This window comes from Schistocerca americana, chromosome 7, assembly GCF_021461395.2.
Source record: "Schistocerca americana isolate TAMUIC-IGC-003095 chromosome 7, iqSchAmer2.1, whole genome shotgun sequence".
Lineage (NCBI taxonomy): Eukaryota > Metazoa > Arthropoda > Insecta > Orthoptera > Acrididae > Schistocerca > Schistocerca americana.
In genome coordinates, this window is record NC_060125.1 from 454,932,127 (window position 1) to 454,958,927 (window position 26,801).

Sequence of the window (26,801 nt, forward strand, 5' to 3'; positions counted from 1 at the left end):
GAAATAAACTGATGTCATTTGTCTTTCTGAACGCCAGATAAACACAGGGATAGAAAATCTTAATGTATGTGGTTATAAGTTAGCTGCTTATTCTTGTAGAGACAATCTGAATGACTGTGGTGTTAGATTTATAGAAAAGGCATATAAATACAAAAATGTAGGGATACATACATTCTGTATAGTTTAGGACATACAAGCATGTGCTTATAAGATGCTTTAGGAAAGTGTAGTATTTGTGATTGATACAGTATACAGGTTTCCACAGGGTAGTTGGGAAATTTGCATGAGAAGCTTTGATGAATTTTTGTGCTACATTTCAGACAGGAGGAAGGAATTATTAATCGGTGGCCATTTTAGTGTACATTTTTCGAATTAAGCTGATTTAGAGGTGCTTTTATCCACTTATGATTTGGTGTGTCATAAATTTTCCTACCCGAGTTACTCATGATATTAATATCACTACAGTTACCGTATTTGTTCAACAAGCAGAAGTTAAGAGACATGGTCCTATCCAGTGGTAAACACTTTGTCAGGTCATGGGGCATAGTTAGTCACATTATACAACTTAGTGACATACACAGTTTGGAGACACACTAAGAAAACAATGACGCTAACTATTGAAGACTTAAAGAAAGCTTAAAAATTGTTAATTTGGGTGAATTTTACAATGAACCTAATGCTAATTAAATTCATCATATTTCTTAATGAGTTTTTATCCATTTTCATAGAATTTTCCTAAAAAATAATAAAATGTAGTAATGGCACATCAGTTAAAGAATCCTTGGGGTACTACAGGCATCAGTGTCTCTTCACAACGGAACAAGGCACAAAATAACCAGAATAAGTTGTAAGGTGGCAGCTTGAATAAATATCAGTTTCGCACCTCACACGAGAGATTTATACAAATCGTAACAAGTAGCTGAATATGTCACCTGGCATATTTTGGTGATAATGAGCAGATACGCCTATCAAAATGTACAGTATGTACTGCAAGGGGATGACACTCAATTTGACGGTATTAACAAACTGGACCTGTATCCTGCATGTCAATGAGAAAAAAGGTGGAAAAGCTGCTGGAGGAAATGTTTTAGTTTGGGGCAGGCGTGAGCTGTGCCGTCACGGCCCGAGTACAACGGAATGCTTCTAAAAAGAGATTCGTGAACCACAGCGAGAGGGCAACGAAGGCACCAGGCAATACGTCGAGGAGAGTAGGTAGCAGGCCAGCGCTGCTTGCGATGGAGAAATTCTTTAGAAAACAGCATTGGGGGATTTCCAGATGGATACAAAAAGACCAGCGATGCAGTTGATCAGGTGAAATGCTCGTGGTACGCTCATGATGTTCGCGTGTGGCTTTCAGGCGTCAGGAGCGGGCACAAAATGTCCTATTGGCTGAAATAAACTCCTGCACGTATCTGCCGGTCTGTGGACGTACCGTCGTCGGCCCTCACGTGGCAGGTTCGTTCAGACAGGTACGAACGCAGTGGCGTCACGTGGGACGTCGGTATCCCTTGTTCAGAAAGTTTGAACTCGAAACCGTTGTAGCACACCGTGTCAAACGCTCGGGAGACGTCGAAGAATGCTGCCCCAAGGTATTCCCTTGTTTCCAGTGCCCTAATTGCCGGTTCTACCACCCGCAGGAGCTGATGGGAAGTGGCATGTTCTTCTCGAAACTCGAACAGCTCGTCCTGGATGATGCCCTCCTGGGCGACGTGCCCATCAGTCTTCTTGCGTACAGCCTCTCGAAAATCTTCGAGAGGGTCGGGAACAGGCTGATGGGTCGGTATCTGGTTGCCTGGCGTGGGTCCTTGCCGGATTTCAGAATGGCCACAAACTCCGCGTGTTTCCACGCAGAGGGGTAGACACCTGAGCGGAGGATCTCGTTGAAAACATCGACAAGTTGCCGGTGTAATCCCGGTGGAAGGTTGATCAGCAGGATGTTTGTGACGCCATCGCTGCCTCCAGCCTTCCTGGGGTTCAGCGAGTGAAGCTGCACAGCAAGTTCTTCCTCCGTTATCTGCTCGATAACGTCGCCTTCCTCCCTTGCGGCGCGGAAGGTTGGTAGTTGTTCGTGGACCTACCGTATGTGCTCCACGTCGATGACGTCGGCAACCAATGTGAAGTTTGCTGCGAATACGTCAGACAGAACGCTGGTTTCGCGTCCGGATTGCTGGCGAAGTCGATCCCGACCTGTAAGGGCCGTATTCGCTGTCTCCGGCGTAGGAAGGTTCTTACCACCCTCCATGCACTACCATCCTCAGGATTGAGGGTAGACACAAGGTCTGCCCATTCCTGGTTCCGTTGTTGATCGACTGCTGCCTTAATTTCCGTCTCATGCGGATTAAGCGGCCCTTCGTGTTGGTTGGCGAGTGAGATGCCATTCACGAAACAGTCGGTTCTTCTCGGTGATCGCGTCCAGAATAGGGCACGGTAGCTGTCGCGAAAAGTCTCGTGGCCCTTGGTGATGTTTCGGCCTGGCTTCATCTGCTGCTCGGAGTATTCTTCGGGTGAAGAATGCTAGGGCGGCGTTTGCCCCTACCTCTACGGGGTTTCGCGCGTCCTCGAGCAGTTCGAAGGCTTTCGTCCGAAAGCGCTTGGCGTCCAGCCTGCGGCAGCTCGGATGGCTCTCTGGAAGAGAAGCACCGACCACTTCGAGGACAAAAATGACCGGTACATGTTGAGAGGACAAGTTTCGCGTCGCGGCGATCGTGATTTGCCTGATGCCCTTGAGAAGAGCAATATCGAGCACGTCCGGTTGTCCCCGTACAAGGAAGATCGTGGGGTCACACGGCCCCACGGTGAACAGCGCGAGAGAGGCGACGCCCGCTGCGGTTGACATTTCGCGAGTTCCATTCGGTGTGTTTCGCACTCAAATCCCGGGCAATGAAAGCTCGACCCTCCAACGACAGCAGGGCGTCGCAGTCAGCTTCGTCTAGGCTCGCGGTACATCGACACGAAAAGAATCTTTCCGGCGGTGGTGTTGACGGCCAATCCTGTTGCTTCCAGTGCATTAAGCGCCGGCAGTTGAACCCGGTGGTGGCGCAGTGACTTCACGTAGATGGCAGTGCCGGCCCCGTGGGTGGCTCTGTCATATCGGTAGCATCAAAAATTTGCTGCCCGCACGTCTACCCCTGGTTTGAGGAAGGTCTCTTGCGAAAGGCAGATGTCGACCGTCTCGTCCTGTAGGAATTGGCGAAATTCGCCCTGCCGGATGTGGAGTTCCCTGGCGTTGAACGTGCAAATGGTTAACCCGTAAATATGGTCGTTATCCATTGTAAGGCTGGCTTCTCTCGGCGGTGGCGTGGAGGGCCGCCGTCACTGCTTCCACGAGCACCGGTAGCTGAGTCATCAGCTGGCTGAGTGACCGCAGAAGCGCGACCAGCTCGGTGGTGTCTTCCTTCGCTGTTTCGGGAAGGTTTGACCCCATCGCGACGTTTCCCGTAGTCGGCAGCAGAGCGGCGTGCTGGGAACGACCTACGCGTGCGGCAACCCTCCTTGCAGCCGCGGGCGCCGGCAAGCCGGATACCTCAACTGCAGGCGACGCCGCCGGCGAAGGCAGCTGCGATGGCTGCGGTGCCGGTGCTGCCTCCGATTAGCGACGTCCGCGAAGCTGCGACTGGGGTTTACGCGGCTGGCGCGCTTCCCGTGCTTGAATGCGGCGCATCCTCGATAACAGGCGACGTGGTCCCCGCTGCAGTTCTTCTTGGGGCAGTCCCGCGACTGGTGCTCCTCGGCGCACTTGCAGCAGCGCTCAGGCATCCTGCAATATTTTGCCACGTGATCCATGCGCTGACGAAGCACTGGGCTCGTTTGCCTTTCTCACGGAGTTGTTCGACTTTTACGTCGAAATCGGCAATGTTGTCAACCTGAAAAATTTTCCGGTAGTCAGCCAATACCACTATGAACAAGGGCATGTCCCTGCGGGTCCTGGACGACGTCATCACGCCGACGTGCCGAGTCTGGAAGCCGATTTCCTCCAGCTGCCGCTGTAGGAACGCCGGTTCCATCTTCAGTGGCAGGTGGTGAAAGACGACCTTCAGCTGCTTCAGCCGTTCAGTGCTCTGCGTGGCGGCTGGCCATGGCGGAGGTTCGAGTCCTCCCTCAGGCATAGGTGTGTGTGTTTGTTCTTAGGATAATTTAGGTTAAGTAGTGTGTAAGCTTAGAAATTGATGACCTCAGCAGTTATGTCCCATAAGATTTCACACACATTTGAACATTTTGTTCTGCGTGAAGTGGTTCCACTTCTCAGAGCTGCACTATGCTCTATGCATTCTGCTCTAACCTTGTACGTGTCGGTCCCCGCCATCATCTTTCGCAGTTTTACGACTGAGTAGAGCTTCTCCCTCAGCTCACCAGGGCCCTCGCGCCACTGGATGGTGATCAGAGGCGGGCGGCGGAGCGGTTTCGTCGCCGTGGTCGATGTGGTCCTCCCCGTCAGTCTCGGCTACTCCCGGCAGATCTGCATACCGGTTTGCAGCCTTGACCTGTTCCGGCGTCACCAGTTCGAACGCCCTGGCTCTCGCTGTGTGGCGCCGGGAGGGCGCGATGAAGCCTTCTTTATCGGGTTTCCTGCGACGCACCCTCCTCTTCTTCCGCCTGGCGCTACCGGAACTTGCCTGGGGGGAGAGAGTGTCCTCTACGGCCGCGGCTGGGCGCTTCCGTGAGGTTTGCTCGACCTCTGCAGGCTTGTCCAGTGTAGTCAGATTGGACGTTGGTGAGGGCGTGGCTGTTTCTGTAGTCGGCTGGTGCGATTAAGGGCACGGCAGCTGTCGTGACGGCTGCGACATGCGCTTGGATGTCGTGACCCACGGGCACCAAGGACCGGAGCCTCGAGAGTACCCCCTCCCTGCACTTATCTTTACCCATGACCAAACGTTGCATGTAGATGCGACTCTCCTCGGGGGTCAGCCTGGCGACGGCGGGGGCAATTTCCTCCTTTGTGAGGGGGGATCGGCGGTTCGATGCGTCGTCTCCAAAAAATGGTTCACATGGCTCTGAGCACTATGGGACTTCACTGCTGAGGTCATCAGTCCCCTAGAACTTAGAACTACTTAAACCTAACTAACCCAAGGACACCACGCACATCTATGCCCGAGGCAGGATTCGAACCTGCGACCGTAGCGGACGCGCGGTGCCAGACTGTAGCACCTAGAACCGCTCGGCCACCCCGGCTGACAAAGCGACGAAAATCTTTCCTTTCTTTGATAGGGGGGTCACGCCACGAGCATTTTGCCATCCGAGTCCCTAAAGGCCCTTGCAGGCTGATGTCAATTCTGGAAGGACGCTGGTGAGCGAGAACACGCTAGACGAGTAGCCGACTGCGTGAACCCGCGCGACCGGTCGCTACAAAATCACGAGCGAAGGGTTAGCCACGGTAGCGTCAGCACAGAGCGTCCTCACGCATCGGTAGCCACAGCGCAGGTGCTCCTGAGGGTGGGTGGCTGTCTTAAATCCCCTCCCCAAGCGAGGCTTTCTCCCTGCGGTCCTAGCTCGCGCGCCAGCGGTCGGTCAGACGCTGGCGTCGGCGTCTGTCGTGGCGTCGGTGTAATTGCCTCGTCCGTCTTAGTCGCTCGTTCGTTTCCTTTGCTGAGCGTCTTTTTAATGCTGGTCCCCATGCTCTGCTAAGGTTGCAGCCCCAATCTCGGTTGATGTGTGTGTCCCTGGTACGAATTTCGATAGCCTCTCTAACGTCGCTGTCCCAGTATTTAGATGTCTGTGCCAGGACCCTGGTATGTTGGTAGTCCATTTGATATTGGTACTTCATGAATTATATACTGTCGTGTTATTTAGGTAAAGAGGTACATAAAATGACCATTTGTGCCAAAACAGTCCCGCCTTTTTGATGTGTGTTACAACTGCTGCAATATTGGAAGGAGCTATTTCCTTTTATCTATCAGACAGTGACAAGACAGACGCAATGAAATCGAGAAACCCCACCAGTCTTGAGCGCTACTCGTGTTAGATAACGTTAGTAGACAACACTTTGATTTTTCGTCTAGCAAAACGTTTGACGAACGTTCATAATGCTATAGATTCATTCGCAGATAGGAAATCACACCTTGTAAATCCGTAGCAAGATTAAAGAGAAAAAAGTGCTGGAACCTAAGGATTGAAGAAATGTGTACTGCCTTGCTTCTCTCTTATCTTCACTGGTTTTCTGTTCTCTATATTTAATTTTATATCACAGAGAAGGACAACTTATTAGCTAATAGGCAATATATATATATATATATATATATATATATATATATATAAACTGAAGCGTCAAAGAAATTGGCACATGCATGCGATTCAAATACGGAGATACGTAAACAGGCAGAATACGGTGGTACGGTCGACAACATCCGTGTAAGATAGCAGGTATCTGAGACAGTTGTTACATCGGTTACTGCTGCCACAATAGCAGGTTATCAAGATTTAAGTGAGTTTGCACGTGGTGTTATAGTCAGCGCTCGAGCGATGGAACACACCATCTCCGAGGTAGCGATGAAGTGGCTATTTTCCCGTACGACCATTTCACAAGTGTACCGTGAATATCAGAATCAGCTAAAACTTCAGATCTCCCACATCGCTGACACCGGAAAAGGATCCTGCAAGAAAGGGACCAACAACTACTGAAGAGAATCGTTCGGCGTGGCAAAAGTGGAACCCTTCCGTAAACTGCTGCGGATAACATCAACAATTGTCAGCGTGTGAACCATTCAACGAAACATCATGGATATGGGCTTTCGGAGCCGAAGGCCCTCTCTTCTACCATTGATGACTGCTCGACACAAAGCTTTACGACTCGCCTGAGCCCGTCAACACCAATATTAGACTGTTGATGACTGGAAACATGCTGCCTGGTCGCGTTTCAAATTCTGTCGTGTATCCATGGCCCCAGCATATTAGTAGGGATCTGGTCAAGCTGGTGGAGGCTCTGTAATGGTATGGGGCGTGTAAAGTTGGAGTGATATGGGTCCCCTGATTCGTCTAGATACTACTCTGACAGGTGACCCATACCTTAGCATCCTGTCTGATCACCTGCATCCATTCATGCCCATTGTGCATTCCGACGGACTTGGGCAGTTCCAGCAGGACAATGCGACATCCCACACGTCCAGAATTGCTACAAAGTGGTTCAAGAACACTCTTCTGACGTTAAACACTTCCACTGGCCATCAAACTCCCCAGATATGAGCATTATTGAGTATATCTGGAATACTTTGTAACGTGCTGTTCTCCACCCCCTCGTACTCTTGCGGATTTATGGACAGCCCTGCAGGATTCGTGGTGTAATTTCCCTCCAGCACTACTTCAGCCATTACTGGAGTCCATGGCACATCGTGTTGAGGCACTTTGTCTGCTCGCGGGGGCCCTACATAATATTAGGCAGATGTACCAATTTCATTGGGTCTTCAATGCATACACTCATGTATACTTGCACATACACGTGCATCCGTATATAAATATATATAAAAGTTTACATATTAATAAATTAACCTGAAGACACATAAATGTACTACAAAGCCTATGCGCTGCGTCGTATTTTTTCTCTTAGAGTGTATATACACATTGTAGAGAAAAGAGAAAGACAACGCACATGAAGGCTTTGTGAGAGTGGCACGCAAATCGGTAGGTGATGTACAGGTACAAAGAAACAAAAGATTGTAATTTCAGAGACTCTGGATGATTTTTGAAGAGGAAGAGCATCTCAGATTGAGCAAGTGAATAATACGTTGGGCCACCTCTAAGTCTTTATGAAAAGAGTTTCACTTTTGTCCTGACAGATATTTTGCCATTGGAGGGCCCTGTCTCTAATGCTCAAAAGTTATCACGTTCTTTCTGCTCTCTTTATGTCGACCGCTTCCTTCTTGAGACTGTGTTCGACCGTGGTTCACCCATTCCTGCCAACATTGGTTCACTCATTCCTGCCAACATCGTCGAACAGTGGCATCACTCCTATTGAAATGTCGAGCAATTCGCCGATTACTGAGACTGGCTTCTTTGAACCCAATTACACGCCATCTCTTAAATGACATGTGCGTATATTGTTCAGACACCTGTCTGCAAGGTATAATTACTGTCCAACTGAATACGTGCAATAAATTCACTGCCACTTTCTTCCCTCGTATCATCATATCCTCTCTTTACTATCTTGATCCAAGGCTTGCGCTATCACACTTTTCATGACCACTAACTCAAAGATGAAGGATAAGTGAATTAAATTGTCTCGTCTTGACTCGGGATATAGTGGCCACTGGTTAAGGCCAGGAAGGTGGTTCTCGGCGGTCTGCCGGAGTAAGCGCCCTTGAATACTGTGATTGTGGCGTGTGAAGTATTAACTGTAACCTGTGCAACGGAGCGCTAAATTGTATAGACATAATCGGATCAGCACCTCTGTCTACGAGAGACAGTTTGCTAAAGAGACTCACAGCAGCATAAATTGCAAGGTCATTTGTACTTGATGCCAGTTAGTGATAACTCCATAGACTTTTTGGTGTCATACTGTCTCTGTCAATGACACTGCAACAAGTGGGGAGTGTAATATATGGAGCTGAATACAGAATTGATTTTAATATATGCTGCTGAATACAGAATGGCATACTCGTGGGTGAGTACTTTCATTAAGCAGCTTAAGTGATGTTAAGCTAGGTAAACAATAAATGTTCTTCACTAGTACAGATGCGTCGTTTCGAGGCGCTCTCTAAGTTATAGTTGACACGGGCCCTTTGTTATCACGTGTTGTACTTTTTAGTGATTAGTTTGAAACTCGTTATATCAGTACAGTACATACCCAGTTAGGAGGCAATTTTCGTTCCACTTCTTCGTTGTATGGGAATTCTGGTCCCTTACTGCAAGCATCTGTACACGTTGAACATGCCTTCTGGACACTTATCTGTTAGTTACAAGAAATGTTGAAAGTGGCAAGTATAGAAGTGCATTTGAGTTAATATAAATGTTGCTCCTTGAAGAAACCTTACTGGTACATGCTCCATTTCTGCATATTGATTTTTAATGCATACGCTGCAACTAAAAATTTGTGCATATGCCGCCATGCCTTAAGGCGTCTACATTTATGTGAGAAAGAACTGTTCGTTCACTTTGCTAATGCAAGCATTGTAAGGCCAAAGAAGCCGAATTTCCGATTTGATGTTTAAGAAGTATTTAGTCGAGGGAACACTGCGCTGAAGTAGCACCAGAGAACAGAATTCGCAGCGGTTCTGTTCAGCTGATCAATTTGTTACTCAATTGCAATACATTACTAATGCTTTTTGTAAAGTGTTAATGAACTGCTCAGCTTTATATCTAATCTCTTTCAACCGAGTCGTGAACCGAGAGATGTTAACTGGCTAGAAGTTGTTCACATTTGTTACTAAAGAAATGCTTAATCTTAAGAAAGGTTCTATATGTTGTATGTTTTAGGTGACCCATTACGTGCAAGATTTAAGCAACTGTTGAAATTTACTACTACCATTAAAAAAATAATGGGTGAAAACATTACGCAGTCTTTAAATGTTGCTGTGTTTGAATGTGGAGTCTTTTGTAAAATCAAATCTACTTGTTAAAATAAAGTGACTAGAGTTTGTATCTACCCAGACCGTTAAGGTAAAGGTCTGGTGGTGCAACAGTGGTATGTGTAGCTATGATATGGAATTTTAGTCACTGATAGTTTGCATTGTAATATTAATTACTTATCAAGCTATAGCGGACTCATCATCAGATGGAGATGTTGCAGGAATATTATTTTCTGAGCTATGTGCAGCTAGACATAGGGTTGTAGTGCTTACTCAAAATTAACGAAACACGAGCATGTATCAAATGAAAATATCCCAATGTTTTATGATGCTTGCATCGCATGGCACATACACTAGAAATTCATTTCGAAAATGTACATTTTAGCAAACGCATGTGCGCATGCACACACATGCACACACACACACACACACACACACACACACACACACACACACACATGCATGCACATCCACACAAACACACACCCACACACGCACACACACCCATGCACACACACAAACCCACGCATGCACACACAAACACACACACACACACACACACACACACACACACACACACGCACACACCTACTCACACCCACCCACGCCTACACACACACACATACACACACACACACACACACACACACACACACACACACACACACACACACACACGCACACACCTACTCACACACACCCACGCCTACACACACACACACAGTATTTAAGTGCATTTGTTTCTACTGTGAGCAAACACTGAACATAAGTACTAAGAGCACGAGGGGGGTAGTTATTACACTGTGTCAAATCACGACCTTATATAACAGATACATTAAATTCCGGAATAAAATTCTCTCATGCCTTGACAGTGGACATAAGTGAACACTGGAGCTTTATGAGTCCATTAATTGGTAATATATACACAGTGTGAATAAAAAAATACAGGCAAACAGAGTGAAGTAGTTACCAAGATATGTGACACACATTCACTTTTTTATGTAATAAATATTTCACTCTAATTGTTGGTCAGTAACTTTTCTGACCCCCACATGATATGTATATATCCAATGTATAGGAACATCGACTTGAAGTATTGAGTTTTTATGAATGCAAGCATTTAGTCTGCCCTGTAATACATCTTACACCAAAGATCACGATGCGCGATGTTATAACTATCATTTTCATATATGTTCAGTTTACATTCAGTGTTTGTTTATAGTTAACTGAATGCACTTAGGTATTACTGGCGCGCGCGCGCGCACGTGTGTGTGTGTGTGTGTGTGTGTGTGTGTGTGTGTGTGTGTGTTTGTGTGTGAGTGAGTGAGTGAGAGAGAGAGTGAGAGAGTGAGAGAGAATGTGTTCATATGCGTGTGTTTAAGCTAGGTCTAGTATACCGTATAAAAATGATTTTCTCATTGATGCCATGCTAGGGAGGTGCTTTAAAGTGAAACGACCTTTTCGTTTTATGCACATTCGTTACTTGTAGCTAATGGTCCTAATCTTGACACGTGAGGTAAATGCGTAAATAAGTACATTAATTTAATTTCCGTTATTTTCGCCACCACCACCACCACCACCACCACCACCATAATGTACATGGTCCAGAACATAACAGCTCTGTAACATCATCTAATGAGAGTGCAGTGGCTCAAAAACTACTTAACAGTGCAATCAATGGTATTAAATTGATAAACAGACTGGTTTGGTATCACACCTATTTAAAGCGCCATTCATAGAAGCAGTCCTCAAATTTAGTATAATGATATAATTAATGGATTCGTATTGACACGTGTGCTGCTGTGAAGGAAACGAAACGTAATAGAAATCATATTTAAATGTCTCGGTTCTCAGAATCTCTAGTCAGTAATAACACTCCTGCAACTCGAGTTTGGAGATCAACGCTCTGCTTGGCAGCTATAAAAGTGTGTGCTTCAGAGGGCAGTTAATCTTCATACGGCTTTCCACTCCTCCTACTGTGCGTGCAGTGAATTTATAACGCCGGCCGACGAGCTGCTGCATCTGCTCGCTTCCCAGCGCTTATTTCAGGAGGAGGACTAAGCCGCACCAAAAGTCTTCGTCATTTGTTGGCATTTATATCCAGGTGCTGAACGAGTTATTACAATTCAGATGACAGCACTTTTGCAAGTAATGCCTCGCAAAATGGTGCACATTGCCTATAAGTCACGCAAGTATGTACGTTACCGTCCCCATACTTTCGTTTCTTCAACAATTTTCATCTCATGTACACAAGCTAATGGAATGTAACGGATTGTAGCCAGAGACGTCTTGTTTTACACGATGGCCCACTCAACGACCTACACACATCAAAAAAAGTTTTTCATCACACCGGTTACCAGAACTCCTGAGGATAGATGTTGACTGGATATTGTATCACGGACTCAGTCCCTTTGACTGTTCTGAGATGTCATAAACCCGCCAAAAGATGTAAATAACCATGCTTGAGCAGTGCCTACTACACTGAGGGCGTTCGAAAGCCCATCAGTTCCAGTCATTCCACCCGGAATGAGGTACACAGTTTGTGTTGTCTGTAGTTCAATCGTCCCTAAAAGGTCAATACCGCTGTTCGATCACGTCCGCATTGTTACTATGTGCCAGGAAGTGCTCTAAACAAGCAAAGTGTCCAGGCGTATCGGAGTGAACCAAAGCGATGTTGTTCGGACATGGAGGAGGTACAGAGAGACTGGAACTGTCGATGACGTGCCTCGCTCAGGCCGCCCAAGGGCTCCTACTGCAGTGGATGACCGCTACCCTGACGGCAACGCCACCATGTTGAATAATACTTTTGGTGCAGCTACAGGACATGGTGTTACGACTAAAACTGTGCGCAATAGGCTGCATGATGCGCAACTTCACTCCCGACGTCCATGGCGACGTTCATCTTTGAAAACACGACACCATGCAGTGCGGTGAGATGTAATTGTAATGGCCAGTATTGTAAAAACAAATTAAGATGAATGAGGTAAAACAATCCTGGGAATCGCTAAACGTCTTAAAATGACAGCAGAGCAGATACGACACAAACTTAGTCTCCTGTATGAAGTCTTCAGATACTCAGTAGCACGGTGATTGTGATTTGGATTTTCCGTTGTTTCACTGAAGTGTCTCATTCGCACTCCACAATGTTTCCTTCATCAAAACACACTCGATTTGCTTTCAGATTAACATCCTGCTTGGCTAGTGCTCCGTATGATGACATCGATGTCTGCGCCATTTTCAAACGTAACATATGAAAAGAATAAATCTATTATACTTAATGGCACTATAACGTAATATGATGATGATGGTGATGAGTCCCATACTCCTTTTGAGAGCGTAGGGGAGCGACGCGGGAGACCCGCGCCGCTCTTACTAGGCAAGGTCCTAGTGGAGATGGTTTGCCATTGCCTTCCTCCGACCCTAATGGGGGATGAATGATGATGATGAAGACGACACAACAACACCCAGTCATCTCGAGGCAGGAAAAATCCATGACCCCGCCGGGAATCGAACCCGGGACCCCGTGCTCGTGAAGCGAGGACGCTACCGCGAGACCACAAGCTGCGGACCAACTTAATATATAGTTAACAATTATTTCTACAGAAATTCCCATTTTGCTCACAAAATTTTGTGGTCCAGTAGCATTTTATCTACAGCAAGCAGCTTACCTTTTCAGCGCGGCGCTACTTGTGGCAAGTGGCATGGAGATCACCTTGCGTTTTTACTGAGATGTCAGCTGCCTGGCGCTGGAGGTGGCGAGGACTGCCGCTCGGCGGAAGCTCGGCCACCACAAGGAACTGCCGCTACAGCGATAAGAGCCAGAAATCTGAGGCCTGTGAAGAAATGCTGACCATCGGGAGCCTCAGTCATACGGTAAATGACACTGATGCGCTACATAAAATTACCAGAAGAAATACGTTCTAAGGACAAGATATGAAAAAAGGACGCATCACGAAGGAATTATCCGGATCGGACGGAAATCGTAGATGTGATATAAATGCGCAGATAAAAAGATGACTACAATTTCAGAAAAATTGGATGTTTATTCATGAGATAGAGCACCACAAGCTGAGCAAGTCCGCGTTGGTTCACTTCTGGCCCTTATGCAAGCAGCCATTCAGCTTGGCATTGAAAGAGTTTTTGGATGTACTCCTAAGGGATATCGTGCCCAGTTCTGTGCAATTGGCGCGTCATACCGCTACTTTCCCGAGCTCGTTGGCGGGCCTAGCCCATAGTGCTGCAAACGTTCTCAGTTGGTGAAAGGTCCAGCGACTTTACTGGCCCGTGTAGGATTTGGCAAGCACGAAGGCAAGCAGTAGGGACTTCCGCCATGTGCGGGCGAGCGTTATCTTGCTGAACTGTAAGCCTATGTTGACTTGCCAAGAAGGGCAAGAAATCGTGACGTAATCATCAACGTACCACTGTTCTGAAAGGGTACCGCAGATGACAGCAGACGGGGTCCTGATAAGAAAGAAAAGGCAGATCACACTATCACTCATGGATGTCGGGCCCTATGGCGCGCGACAGTCAGGCTCGTATTCCTTGGTTATCTGAACTGTCTCCAGAGACTGGCATCGGGGCTCAGTTCGAAGCGGGAGCCACCACTGAGAACAATTCTACTGCAGTCAATAAAATTCCAAGCCGAAGACGCGTCTGGACATGTCCCGAATACCACTGGGATACCAACTTGAATGTCGCCTCCAACCATCTAGAGATGCTTACGATATAACGCGCGAATAGGATAGATGTTGGCACAACATCGAGTAGGAGAACATCCCACAACTCTGTCAATCAATGCGAAGCCGACTAACTGCTTGCGTAAGCGATAGAGGTAGACCAAGGCATTATTGATTTTCTCAGTTTGTGAAGCTCTTTCCCTTGAACGAGTCATCCACTTTTTCTGAAATTGTAATTATTTATTTGTCTGTACGTGTACATCACAGCTGACAATTTCCGTCCAATTCAGACAAATCCTTCACGGTTCTGTGTCTTAGGGTGTATTAGTCAACCACGCACATCGAAGATCACACTACTAATTTGGAGCTTTTTAGCTTTTGAATAACTGACACTATCAATGGGAGGCCACGAGGTTGCGATCACGGATATACTTCAAACTTTGTACATCTTTAGTAGGCCGTTACAACAACAACGTGTGAGTAGTAAGGTGTGCTACTCTGACAATTTCGAGAAAATCGCAAGAGGAGATTTATGGGTGGATGATGTAACTGATGTACTCTATCTCTGCGAAGATGTCGGAAGTAAAAAGTAATGACGGCCAGGTGCACTAGGCGACTGTTCGAATTCTGTCAACACTTATTTTTTAATCTATACTTTTTTCGTCACTGGTCACATTATTTCATTTATATGACGTTTCAGAAGTAGCATAATGAAAAAAGCACTTCCTTTTTCATGAAGTTTAGTAAATTTCATATGTTATTTGACTATTTACTATTTGTAAAGCCCAAGTCACCCCTCGATAAATAATGATGCGATTGACGTTCACAATCAGTAATGTAGTAAGTCATAGTGTGCCAGACCAAAAGAGTAATGTGCTGTCGACATCACACTTTGCAGGATGGTATTTGTCATGCAGTTATGGAAAACATAAACTGAAACTTCATGGAAATACTTCGTGCCAACACATGTGGTTTATTTTTTCATTATATTACCTCCCAAATGTCATAATTTAAATAATATGACGAGTGTCGAATAAAATAAAGTAGTAAGTTGGAGTGTAAGGCGAACTGTCGTCTTATATACAGTCGTTTTACGAAATTCGAACGCTAATCACTTGATCACCAAGAACCCTAACGTCCAATTCCTACGCACAGACACAGACGGCACATAATAGACGCTTATAGCTTCTCCTGCAGATTTCTCGGAATTGCTAGAGTAGTGCACCTTACTACTTGCAGATTATGTTGTTTTAATGACCTACAAAAGGTGTACAAAGTTTGAAGTAAATCTGTGATCCCAACGTCGTAGCGTCCTCTCTTAAGCGATAGTGACCCTCATCACTTAACGCCAAATCCGTACCACGTAGTCAGTCCGATAAGATGGCTCGACGTGGATATCTGACTGAATGAGAGAATGGAATTCTAGTGTTTAGGCATTCCCGTGATCACACAATGAATGAACTTGATTTATCAACTCAGAGAGTCCAGTGTGTCTACAAGGAATGGTTTACCACTCGGCAGTCATGTAACACGGCATAAGAACAGGGACTAGTGACAAATGTCTCACCTTGTCAGTGACAATTGCCATCGAAAGGCTGTGGGATGACACGTTTCATGTATCTCTTTCATTGTGCCAATTTGTAGATATCTATATGATACTACAATGAAGCGCCAAAGAAACTAGCATAGGCATGCGTATTCGGATATAGAGATACGTTAACAGGCAGAATACGGCGTTGCGTTCAGCAACTTCTGTATAAGACAACAAGTATCTGGTGCAGTTGTTTTATCGGTTACTGCTGCTACAGTGACAGGTTATCAAGATTTGAGTGAGTTTCAACGTGGTGTTACAGCCGTGGCAAGAGCGATGGGACACGGCATCTCCGAGGTGACGAAGTGGCGATTTTCCAGTACGACCGTTTCACGAATGTACCGCCAGTATCAGGAATCCGGTAAAACATCAAATCTCCGACATCGCTGCAGCCGGAAAAAGAATTTGCAAAAACTGCTCCAACGACGACAGAAGAGAATCATTGAAAGTGACAGAAATGCAACCCTTCAGGAAATTGCTGCAGAATTCAACGCTATCCCATCAATAAGTGTCAGCGTGCGAGCCACTCAACGAATCAACATCGATATGGACGTCCGGAGCCGAAGGCCCACTCGTGTACCCTTGATGACTGCACGACACACAGCTTTACGCATCGTCTGGGCCAGTCAACACCGGCTCCAACACCGACTCTATACTGTTAATGAATGGAAACATGTTGCCTGGTCGGATGAGTCTCGCTCCAAATTGTAATGAGCGGATGAACGTGTACAGGTATGGAGACAACGTCATGAACCCGTGAACCTTGCATGTCAGCAGGGGGCTGTTCGAGTCGTGGAGTCCGCAGCTCGTGGTCAGGCGGTAGCGTTCTCGCTTCCCGCGCCTGGGTTCCCGTGTTCTATTCCCGGGGGGGTCAGGGATTTTCTCTGCCTCGTGATGACTGGGTGTTGTGTGATGTCCTTAGGTTAGTTAGGTTTCAGTACACTCCTGGAAATTGAAATAAGAACACCGTGAATTCATTGTCCCAGGAAGGGGAAACTTTATTGACACATTCCTGGGGTCAGATACATCACATGATCACACTGACAGAACCACAGGCACATAGACACAGGCAACAGAGCATGCACAATGTCGGCACTAGTACAGTGTATATCCACCTTTCGCAGCAATGCAGGCTGCTATTCTCCCATGGAGACGATCGTAGAGATGCTGGATGTAGTCCTGTGGAACGGCTTGCCATGCCATTTCCACCTGGCGCCTCAGTTGGACCAGCGTTCGTGCTGGACGTGCAGACCGCGTGAGACGACGCTTCATCCAGTCCCAAACATGCTCAATGGGGGACAGATCCGGAGATCTTGCTGGCCAGGGTAGTTGACTTACACCTTCTAGAGCACGTTGGGTGGCACGGGTTACATGCGGACGTGCATTGTCCTGTTGGAACAGCAAGTTCCCTTGCCGGTCTAGGAATGGTAGAACAATGGGTTCGATGACGATTTGGATGTACCGTGCACTATTCAGTGTCCCCTCGACGATCACCAGTGGTGTACGGCCAGTGTAGGAGATCGCTCCCCACACCATGATGCCGGGTGTTGGCCCTGTGTGCCTCGGTCATATGCAGTCCTGATTGTGGCGCTCACCTGCACGGCGCCAAACACACATACGACCATCATTGGCACCAAGGCAGAAGCGACTCTTATCGCTGAAGACGAGACGTCTCCATTCGTCCCTCCATTCACGCCTGTCGCGACACCACTGGAGGCGGGCTGCACGATGTTGGGGCGTGAGCGGAAGACGGCCTAACGGTGTGCGGGACCGTAGCCCAGCTTCATGGAGACGGTTGCGAATGGTCCTCGCCGATACCCCAGGAGCAACAGTGTCCCTAATTTGCTGGGAAGTGGCGGTGCGGTCCCCTACGGCACTGCGTAGGATCCTACGGTCTTGGCGTGCATCCGTGCGTCGCTGCGGTCCGGTCCCAGGTCGATGGGCACGTGCACCTTCCGCCGACCACTGGCGACAACATCGATGTACTGTGGAGACCTCACGCCCCACGTGTTGAGCAATTCGGCGGTACGTCCACCCGGCCTCCCGCATGCCCACTATACGCCCTCGCTCAAAGTCCGTCAACTGCACATAGGGTTCACGTCCACACTGTCGCGGCATGCTACCAGTGTTAAAGACTGCGATGGAGCTCCGTATGCCACGGCAAACTGGCTGACACTGACGGCGGCGGTGCACAAATGCTGTGCAGCTAGCGCCATTCGACGGCCAACACCGCGGTTCCTGGTGTGTCCGCTGTGCCGTGCGTGTGATCATTGCTTGTAGAGCCCTCTCGCAGTGTCCGGAGCAAGTATGGTGGGTCTGACACACCGGTGTCAATGTGTTCTTTTTTCCATTTCCAGGAGTGTAGTTCTAAGTTCTAGGGGACTGATGACCATAGATGTTAAGTCCCATAGTGCTCAGAGCCATTTCGAGTCGTGGAGCTATGTAATGTGATATTTTGGGGCGTGTGCAATTGGAGTAATATGGGACCCCTGATACGTCTAGATACGACTCTGACAGGTGATGTGTACGTACGCATCCTGTCTGACCAACTGCATCCATTCATGTCCATTGTACATTGTACATTCCGACTGACTTGGGAAATTCTAGCAGGACAATGTGACACCCCACACGACCAGAATTGCTACAGAGTGGCTCCTGGAACACTTACGAGTTTAAACACCTCCGCTGGCCACCGAACTCCCCAGACATGAACGTTATTGAGCATATCTGGGATACCTTGGAACGTGCTGTGAAGAAGAGATCTCCACCGCCTCGTACTCTTACATATTTATGGACAGCCCTGCAGGACTCATGGTGTCAAATCCCTCCAGAACTAATTCAGACGTTAATCGAGTCCATGCCACATCGTGTTTCGGCACTTCTCAGTGCTCTCGGAGGCCCTACACGATATTAGGCAGGTGTATCACTTGGTAGGCTCTTCACTGTATTATAGGTGATTGTAACAATTGCGAAGATCGAACCGCTGAGATTCGTCTCATTTTTCAAGTAATTATTCAGTTGCATATTCTTGATTTAATGAGTTGCGTGTCTCCATAGAGAAAGTGAATGAACCCTGTACCAGAGACGTTGGAAGCCATCTGTGGACGCCAAATGTATTCGGAGGCTGGGCCTACTTCTTAAGGGAGGCCATATGGGATATAGATCCGGGTGCTCGCCACCGTCCGCAGCTCGTGGTCGTGCGGTAGCGTTCTCGCTTCCCGCGCCCGGGTTCCCGGGTTCGATTCCCGGCGGCGTCAGGGATTTTCTCTGCCTCGTGATGATTGGGTGTTGTGTGGTGTTCTTAGGTTGGTTAGGTTTAAGTAGTTCTAAGTTCTAGGGGACTGATGACCATGGCTGTTAAGTCCCATAGTGCTCAGAGCCATTTGAACCATTTGTGCTCGCCACCATATAGAATCTGTGGCACCATTGTTTTGTGTTCGTCGGCCCCAGCCTCTGTAAGTCTCTAGAATTGTGGACTGGACCTGTACAGATTGGGGTCACTTTCTAAAGGGCTTGGTTTCAGAATAATGCAGCGCATTGGGCCAGCTAAAATAAAATTATTAACTTCTCATGATAGGAGCTCACGTTAATGCAGAATTTTATGACTGATACAATGTTCGCTGCTGACTGTAGAAGATTAATTTTTTCTCTTCCCTGTAGTAACGTAGTACTGCAAAATATTTTGCGTCAGCACATGCGGCACTTTCAAAATTTTGAGACATGTTTACATGTCATCGTCAACAAGTCTCAGGATTATAAATTTCTCTCGCAAAATCCTTTGCAGTACAACTTCTTAATGGCCCAAAGACCAAAATTTCAGTAGGCAACGACTAACATGATGCCTTCCGTAAAATAATCATTTTTATGATATTTCTCAGTTAAAAGATTATCTAAGTGGGGGAATTTTTCGCGAAAAGGTCTTCCAAGAAAAGTGGCGGGGGTTGTTCAGGAACAAAGAAAGATGGGATAGTTATGTGGTAGTTACTGTTAATGATTTTCTCGTTTCTGAGGGAAAGTAACAGCAAAGTCCGGACGCAAAACCACGAGTACAACGAAATTACTTACTACAAAATTTGAAGGTAGACGAAGGAGAAATACATATTACAACTGCGGATTCAGCGTGGTGTCTGTTCTCCGCATTCATATAAAAATTCTTTATCTCTCAGCATGAGGAAACATCTCATTGGATAGCTTAAAAATTATCGACTAGTTGGGATGTTTGGGTTCCGTTCCTTAAAATTTGACAGTGTATTCATTGGCTGGGCTTTCCCATTGGTGGAGGGAAGTTGACCAAGACGTTCTCGGGAAACTCAGATTGGAGGGCAACACAAGAGCATTCTTCTGGGCTGGACATCGAGATTGATACGGATGTAGGTACTTGGATTCGAGAGTCATCTGGCCACTTTATGATTGATGAGCAAGCCGCAGAGGAAGCAGGTCTGACAGGAGTGAATAGTTTCACGGCGATATGTACTAGTAAAAGATTCTCGGGGTTCTAGCCGCGTCAAGTGGTTTAAAATCCACGAGCTTTCGACCGAGTACTCCTCGGCCATTGTCAAGTGGTGACTGTCTTCTGGTTGTTGCTGCCGTCCTTTTCTTCCAAGGATTTCCATTTCAGTACACGGACCATTTCCGTGACACTAGCGTGTTGATCCAACCTATAAGTATCAAATCTAGCAGTACTCTCGTTTAACACGACTTGCTGCTGTGCCAAACGCTCTAGCAGCACTTTAATATGGGCTGCAGTAGTGTTCTGTTGATGGTCTCCTTTCTAGATGAGCAACGCTCTCTTAGTATTCACCGGTGGTCTGAAGTCGACTATTCGCCTTCCCTACAAGCGACTTTACGTGCTCGGTCCACTTAATGACACTTTGTAACCTAACATCTTCTGATTTAATCGGTGTGACTGTCTCAAGCAGTACATCAGTAATACAGTAATCGAACATTACAGGATTGTTTTCCGTACTCATCTGCATGAACTCACGTCTGCCTACATTTAGAGCAAGATGTTACACATTACACCAAACAGAAATTCTGTCTAACTTGCCAGCACCCTCCTACAGTGACTCAATGGCTTCTCTTTCCCATACACTTCAGAGTTATCAGCAAAGAGTCGCGGTTGCCACTCACGATATCCGCCAAACAGCTAATGAGTGCAGAGAACAAGGGCGCCCTGTCACACTTTTCTGGGTCACTCCTGACGACACCTTTGTTTCTGATGAACACTCGCTGTCCAGTTCTATTATTCAATTCTTCAAAAAGTATTCGAGCCACTTCCAAATCTAAGAACGTATTCTGCATACTCGAGCCTTTGTTGCCAGTATGTGATGTAGCACTGTATTAGAAGATCTGCTTGAATCTCGGAGTACGTAACGTGCCCGCTGCTATTCATCCATGATTCTTAGGGCATGGCAGCGACGGTTTAAAGAAATTCATCACTGCTGCCAGACAAAGTTGAAGTACTGCTGCACAGACACTGTGTATAAGTACAGTTTACTGCGAGTAATATACTATAATGTCAGTCAGTTGTTGCAGCAACGTATGAAATTTTACACCTGCACATTAGTTCTGACAAAATCTTGCTGGTGGCAGAAACATGCTTGGCGTTATTTTAGTCCATTTTGATTCTCCCCGGTTTGCTGCCAGGAACACGTATATTTCAAAAAGCGTTCCTCCCGTAAAGTATTTCTTTATGAAGTCCTCGAGTTTCGAACTTATTGTATTCATATTCTGCCTATATTTTAGATTTGAGGGATGAAAGAGTGAAGCCACCAGAGGATCAAGTAGGTAAAAAGACGAGGGCTAGTAGAAATCCTTGGGTAACAGAAGATATATTGAATTTAATTGATGAAAGGAGAAAATATAAAAATGCAGTAAATGAAGCAGGCAAAAAGGAATACAAACGTCTCAAAAATGAGATTGACAGGAAGTGCAAAATGGCTAATCAGGGATGGATAGAGGACAAATGTAAGGATTTAGAGGCATATCTCACTAGGGGTAAGATAGATACTGCCTACAGGAAAATTAAAGAGACCTTTGGAGAAAAGAGAATGTCAAGAGCTCAGATGTTCTCGGTTCTAAGCAAAGAAGAGAAAGCAGGAAAGTGGAAGGAGTATTTAGAGGGTCTATACAAGGGTGACGTACTTGAGGACAATATTATGGAAATGGAACAAAATGAAGATGAAGATGAAGTGGGAAATATGGTAATGCGTGAAGAATTTGACAGAGCACTGAAAGGCCTAAGTCGAAACAAGGATCCGGGAGTAGACAACATTCCATTAGAACTATTGATAGCCTTGGAAGGGCCAGCCCTAAGAAAACTCTACCATCTGGTGGTCAAGATGTACGAGACAGGTGAAATACCCTCCAATCCCAAGGAAAGCAGGTGTTGACAGATGTGAAAATTACCGAACTATCAGTTTAATAAGAAACAGCTGCAAAATACCAACACGAATTTTTTACAGACGAATGGAAAAACTGGTAGAAGCCGACCTCGGGGAAGATCAGTATGGATTCCGTAGAAATGTTGGAACACGTGACGTAATACTGACACTACGACTTATCTGAAAAAATAGATTAAGGAAAGGCATACCTATGCTTCTAGCATTCGTAGACAATGTTGACGGGAATATTATCTTTCAAATTCTGAAGGTGGCAGGGGTAAAATACAGGGAGCGGAAGGCTATTTACAGTTTGTACAGAAACCAGATGGCAATTATAAGAGTCGAGGGGCATGAAAGGGAAGCAGTGGTTGGGAAGGTAGTGAGACAGGGTTGTAGCCAATCCCCGATGTTATTCAATATGTATATTGAGCAAGCAAAAATTAGGAATAGGGATTAACATCCATGTTGAAGAAATAAAGACTTTGAGGTTCGCCGATGATATTGTAATTCTGTCAGAGATGACAAAGGACCTGGAAGACCAGCTGAACGGAATGGACAGTGACTTGAAAGGAAGATATAAGATGAACATCAACAAAAACAAAACAAGGATAATGGAATGTAGTCGAATTAAGTCGGGTGATGCTGAAGGAATTAGATTAGGAAATGAGACACTTAAAGTAGTAAAGGAGATTTGCTATTTGGGGGGCAAAATACCTGATGATGGTCGAAGTAGAGAGGATATAAAATGTAGACTGGCAATGGCAAGGAAAGCATTTCTGAAGAAGAGAAATTTGTTAACGTCGAGTATAGATTTAAGTGCCAGGAAGTCGTTTCTGAAAGTATTTGTATGGAGTGTAGCCATGTATGGAAGTGACACGTGGACGATAAATAGTTTGGACAAGAAGACAATAGAAGCTTTCGAAATGTGGTGATACAGAGGAATACTGAAGATTAGATGGGTAGAACACATAATTAATTAGGAGGTATTTCATAGAATTAGGGAGAAGAGAAGTTTGTGGCACACCTTGACTGGAAGAAGGTATCAGTTGGTAGGACATGTTCTGAGGCGTCAAGGGATCACCAATTTAGTATTGGACGGCAGCGTTGAGGGTAAAAATCGTGGGGGAAGACCAAGAAATGAATACACTAAACAGATTCAGAAGGATATAGGTTGCAGTAGGTAATGGGAGATGAAGAAACTTGCACAGGATGGAGTAGCGTGGAGAGCTGCATCAAACCAGGCTCTGGACTGAAGAAAACTGTTATGTCATCATCAGGTGGTGCTGACGCAATAGTCTGTCCGGTGTCAGCCGCTAGTATTTATCCCTCGTGGGTCCAGGCGCGATTCTGTGCGCCGCAGCGCGCGGCGTGTCCGGTGGTGGGGGAAGTAGTGGCTGCGGTAGGTAGTGCGGGGCGGGGGGAGGGGGGGGAGCGCAGTATCTCTTCGGCGGTCGTACCGGAATGATCTGGTGTCCGCTTGCACCGTAGCTCCTTGATAGAGCTTGGTATTAGCTTCCAGGCGCTACAGAGTTCGTAACCAGTGTCCCTATTGACGAGGTTCTCTGTTACGCGAATTTCTATAACCTCTCTGAAGATGCAGTTTGTCTCGTCATAATTCACTGTCCGTCCAGTGTTTATGCATTCTGCTAGGGAAGATTGGCTTGGCTTACCTAGGCGGGTGTAGCGTTGGTGTTCTTTGCATTGATGTTCCACTTTACGAACCGTTTGGCCGATACAGGATTTGCCACAGCCGCACGGAGTTTTGTATGCCCCTATTTCTTGAGGCCGACACCGTCTTTCACTGTTCCTAGTAAGGCGCGCGTCTTGGCCGCCACAAATAACAGCTGGGACTGCATGTTCAAATACGCCATAGGAATTCGAGTATCTCGGCAACATGGAGACTGGCTACAAACTCAGTAAGGTCTGGTAATCAGTACTAAGCTCTATCAAGGAGCAACGTTGCCGGCGGACACGAGATCATTCCTTCACGACCACCGAAGAGAACTAGCGGCAGAAAGCTGACAGACCTTTGCATCAGCACTATCTGATGATAGCAGAACGGTTATTCGCCGAAATATCGTGGGCATTCGACGATCGTATCCATTTGGACACCCGATAACCCTTCAAAAAGCATATACGCTGGTAAAGTCTCAGGTCACAATTTCTTTTACTTAAAAAGCGAATAGTTTGTAGTGAATTCAGCATCAGACAAAATTTTGAATACTGATATATGTATCCTGAAGATGACCGAGACATGACGATAACATAATGTAAAATGTAATGTAGGCTTACAGACGTATTTTTCCCCGATTTCTATGAATAGTTAACAGCATTTATAGCTTACGAATAGCCAATAATTTTGCGATTAACGTTAAAATAAGGCTGTACTCGCAACGTGAATTTGCCACTAAAAAGGTCCCCAAGGCTGGGTGACCTAACATCTCAGAGTAATTCTTTGAGGACTTGTGGTTCATCAATAATAATAATAATAATAATAATAATAATAATAATAACAATAATGCCACTCTGGAGACTCGCCTGTTTTCGGATAGCACTCAGAGGAAACAGTCAGCCTTCATTTTACCTGGGCTTCAAAGGAACAATATCTAAGTTATTTGACATTTATATGAAGCACTAAAACTTGAGTTAGAAAACTCGGTACGTCGTTGTGTATATAACAACTAGAACTTAAGGTTCATTTAAATTATATATAGGATGATTCAGCTGCCCCCACAGATGTCGTTTTATGCAACCAACGATGTTAATAGCTCGCCTTCAAAAACCACACTCGAGAATTTCATATTTTTACTCTCTCTCTACGCGCAAACTACATTGAAGCGGCAAAGAAACTGGTGTAGGCATGCGTATTCAATTTCAGAGATATGTAAACAGAATACGGCGCTGCTGTCGGCAACGCCTATACAGGGTGTTACAAAAAGGTACTGCCAAACTTTCAGGAAACATTCCTCACACACAAATAAAGAAAAGATGTTATGTGGACATGTGTCCGGAAACGCTTAAATTCCATGTTAGAGCTCATTTTAGTTTGGCCCCCATGTTCTTCCACCTACGCTCAATGCAGCACGTTATCATCATTTCATACGGGATACTCTGCCTGTGCTGCTAGAACATGTACCTTTTCAAGTACGACACAACATGTGGTTCATGCACGATGGAGCTCCTGCACATTTCAGTCGAAGTGTTCGTACGCTTCTCAACAACAGATTCGGTGACCGATGGATTGGAAGAGGCGGACCGAGTCCATGGCCTCCACGCTCTCCTGACCTCAACCCTCTTGACTTTCATTTATAGGGGCACTTGAAAGCTCTTGTCTACGCAACCCCGGTACCAAATGTAAAGACTCTTCGTGCTTGTATTGTGGACGGCTGTGATACAATACGCCATTCTCCAGGGCTGCATCAGCACATAAGGGATTCCATGCGACGGAGGGTGGATGCATGTATCCTAGCTAACGGAGGACATTTTGAACATTTCCTGTAACAAATTGTTCGAAGTCACGCTAGTACGTTCTGTTGCTGTGTGTTTCCATTCCATGATTAATGTGATTTGAAGAGAAGTAATAAAATGAGCTCTAACATGGAAAGTAAGCGTTTCCGGACACATGTCCACATAACATATTTTCTTTCTTTGTGTGTGAGGAATGTTTCCTGAAAGTTTGGCCGTACCTTTTGTAGCACCCTGTATAAGACAACAATTGTCGGGCGCGGTTGTTATATATCTGTTACTGCAGCTATACTGGTAGATTATCAAGATTTAAGTGAGTTGGAATGTCTTGTTACAGTCGGCACATGAGCGATGGCACACAGCATCTCCGAGGTAGCGATGAAGTGGGGATTTTCCCCTTACGACACATTCACGAGTGTACTGTGCTTATCAGAAATCCGCTAAAACATCAAATCTCCGACACTGCTGCGGCCGAAAAAAGATACTGCGAGAACGGGACCAACGATGAGGCTATTGCGCAAAGCGAAGAGATTTTACAATTCCAAAAATTTCCAAACAAAATGGTTTTGATTCCTCTGTTAAATGAGACTAATTTCGGAGGATTAGCCCTTTTGCAAATAAAAAAGTTGACAACGTTTGCGACTGTTTCCAGCACTTTCCAGCTGTTGTGGGATTCCATTTAGTTAATCACTAATGTTTTATAAGAGTAAGTTAGGCTGTCTGGGGTTGGAAAGCTGATTTGAACACAACGGTGCTTTAGTAGGTTGTCATATTTAAATGTTACACTCCTGCCTTTCTCCGAACTTGCAATGATTTGCCTAGCCAGTCAGAGGGGGACCTGCAGCTTTCCACTGACCGCAGCAGCCTAAAAAATTGTATTTTTTAACATATTGGGCAAAATGGTGCCAGAGATGTAACAAGCGAGAATTAACAAAGAAATCTTGAGGCTGACACTGGATTGATCCCAAGATTCAGCTGTTTGTAGCCTGACACTCACCGAGACCAACTTTTTTGTTTTGTTTACACGGGCTTCGTTTTCTCTTTTCTCCTTGCGTTGTCAATTGCACCTTATAAGGCGTCAGACTTTAAATTTGTTTTAATCTTCTCTCCGCAGCATGTTTCTTCCTGTAGGTGAACAAAAATAATCAATGTAACAAAAAATTTCTCTTGTATGAGCATGTGACGATAAAGA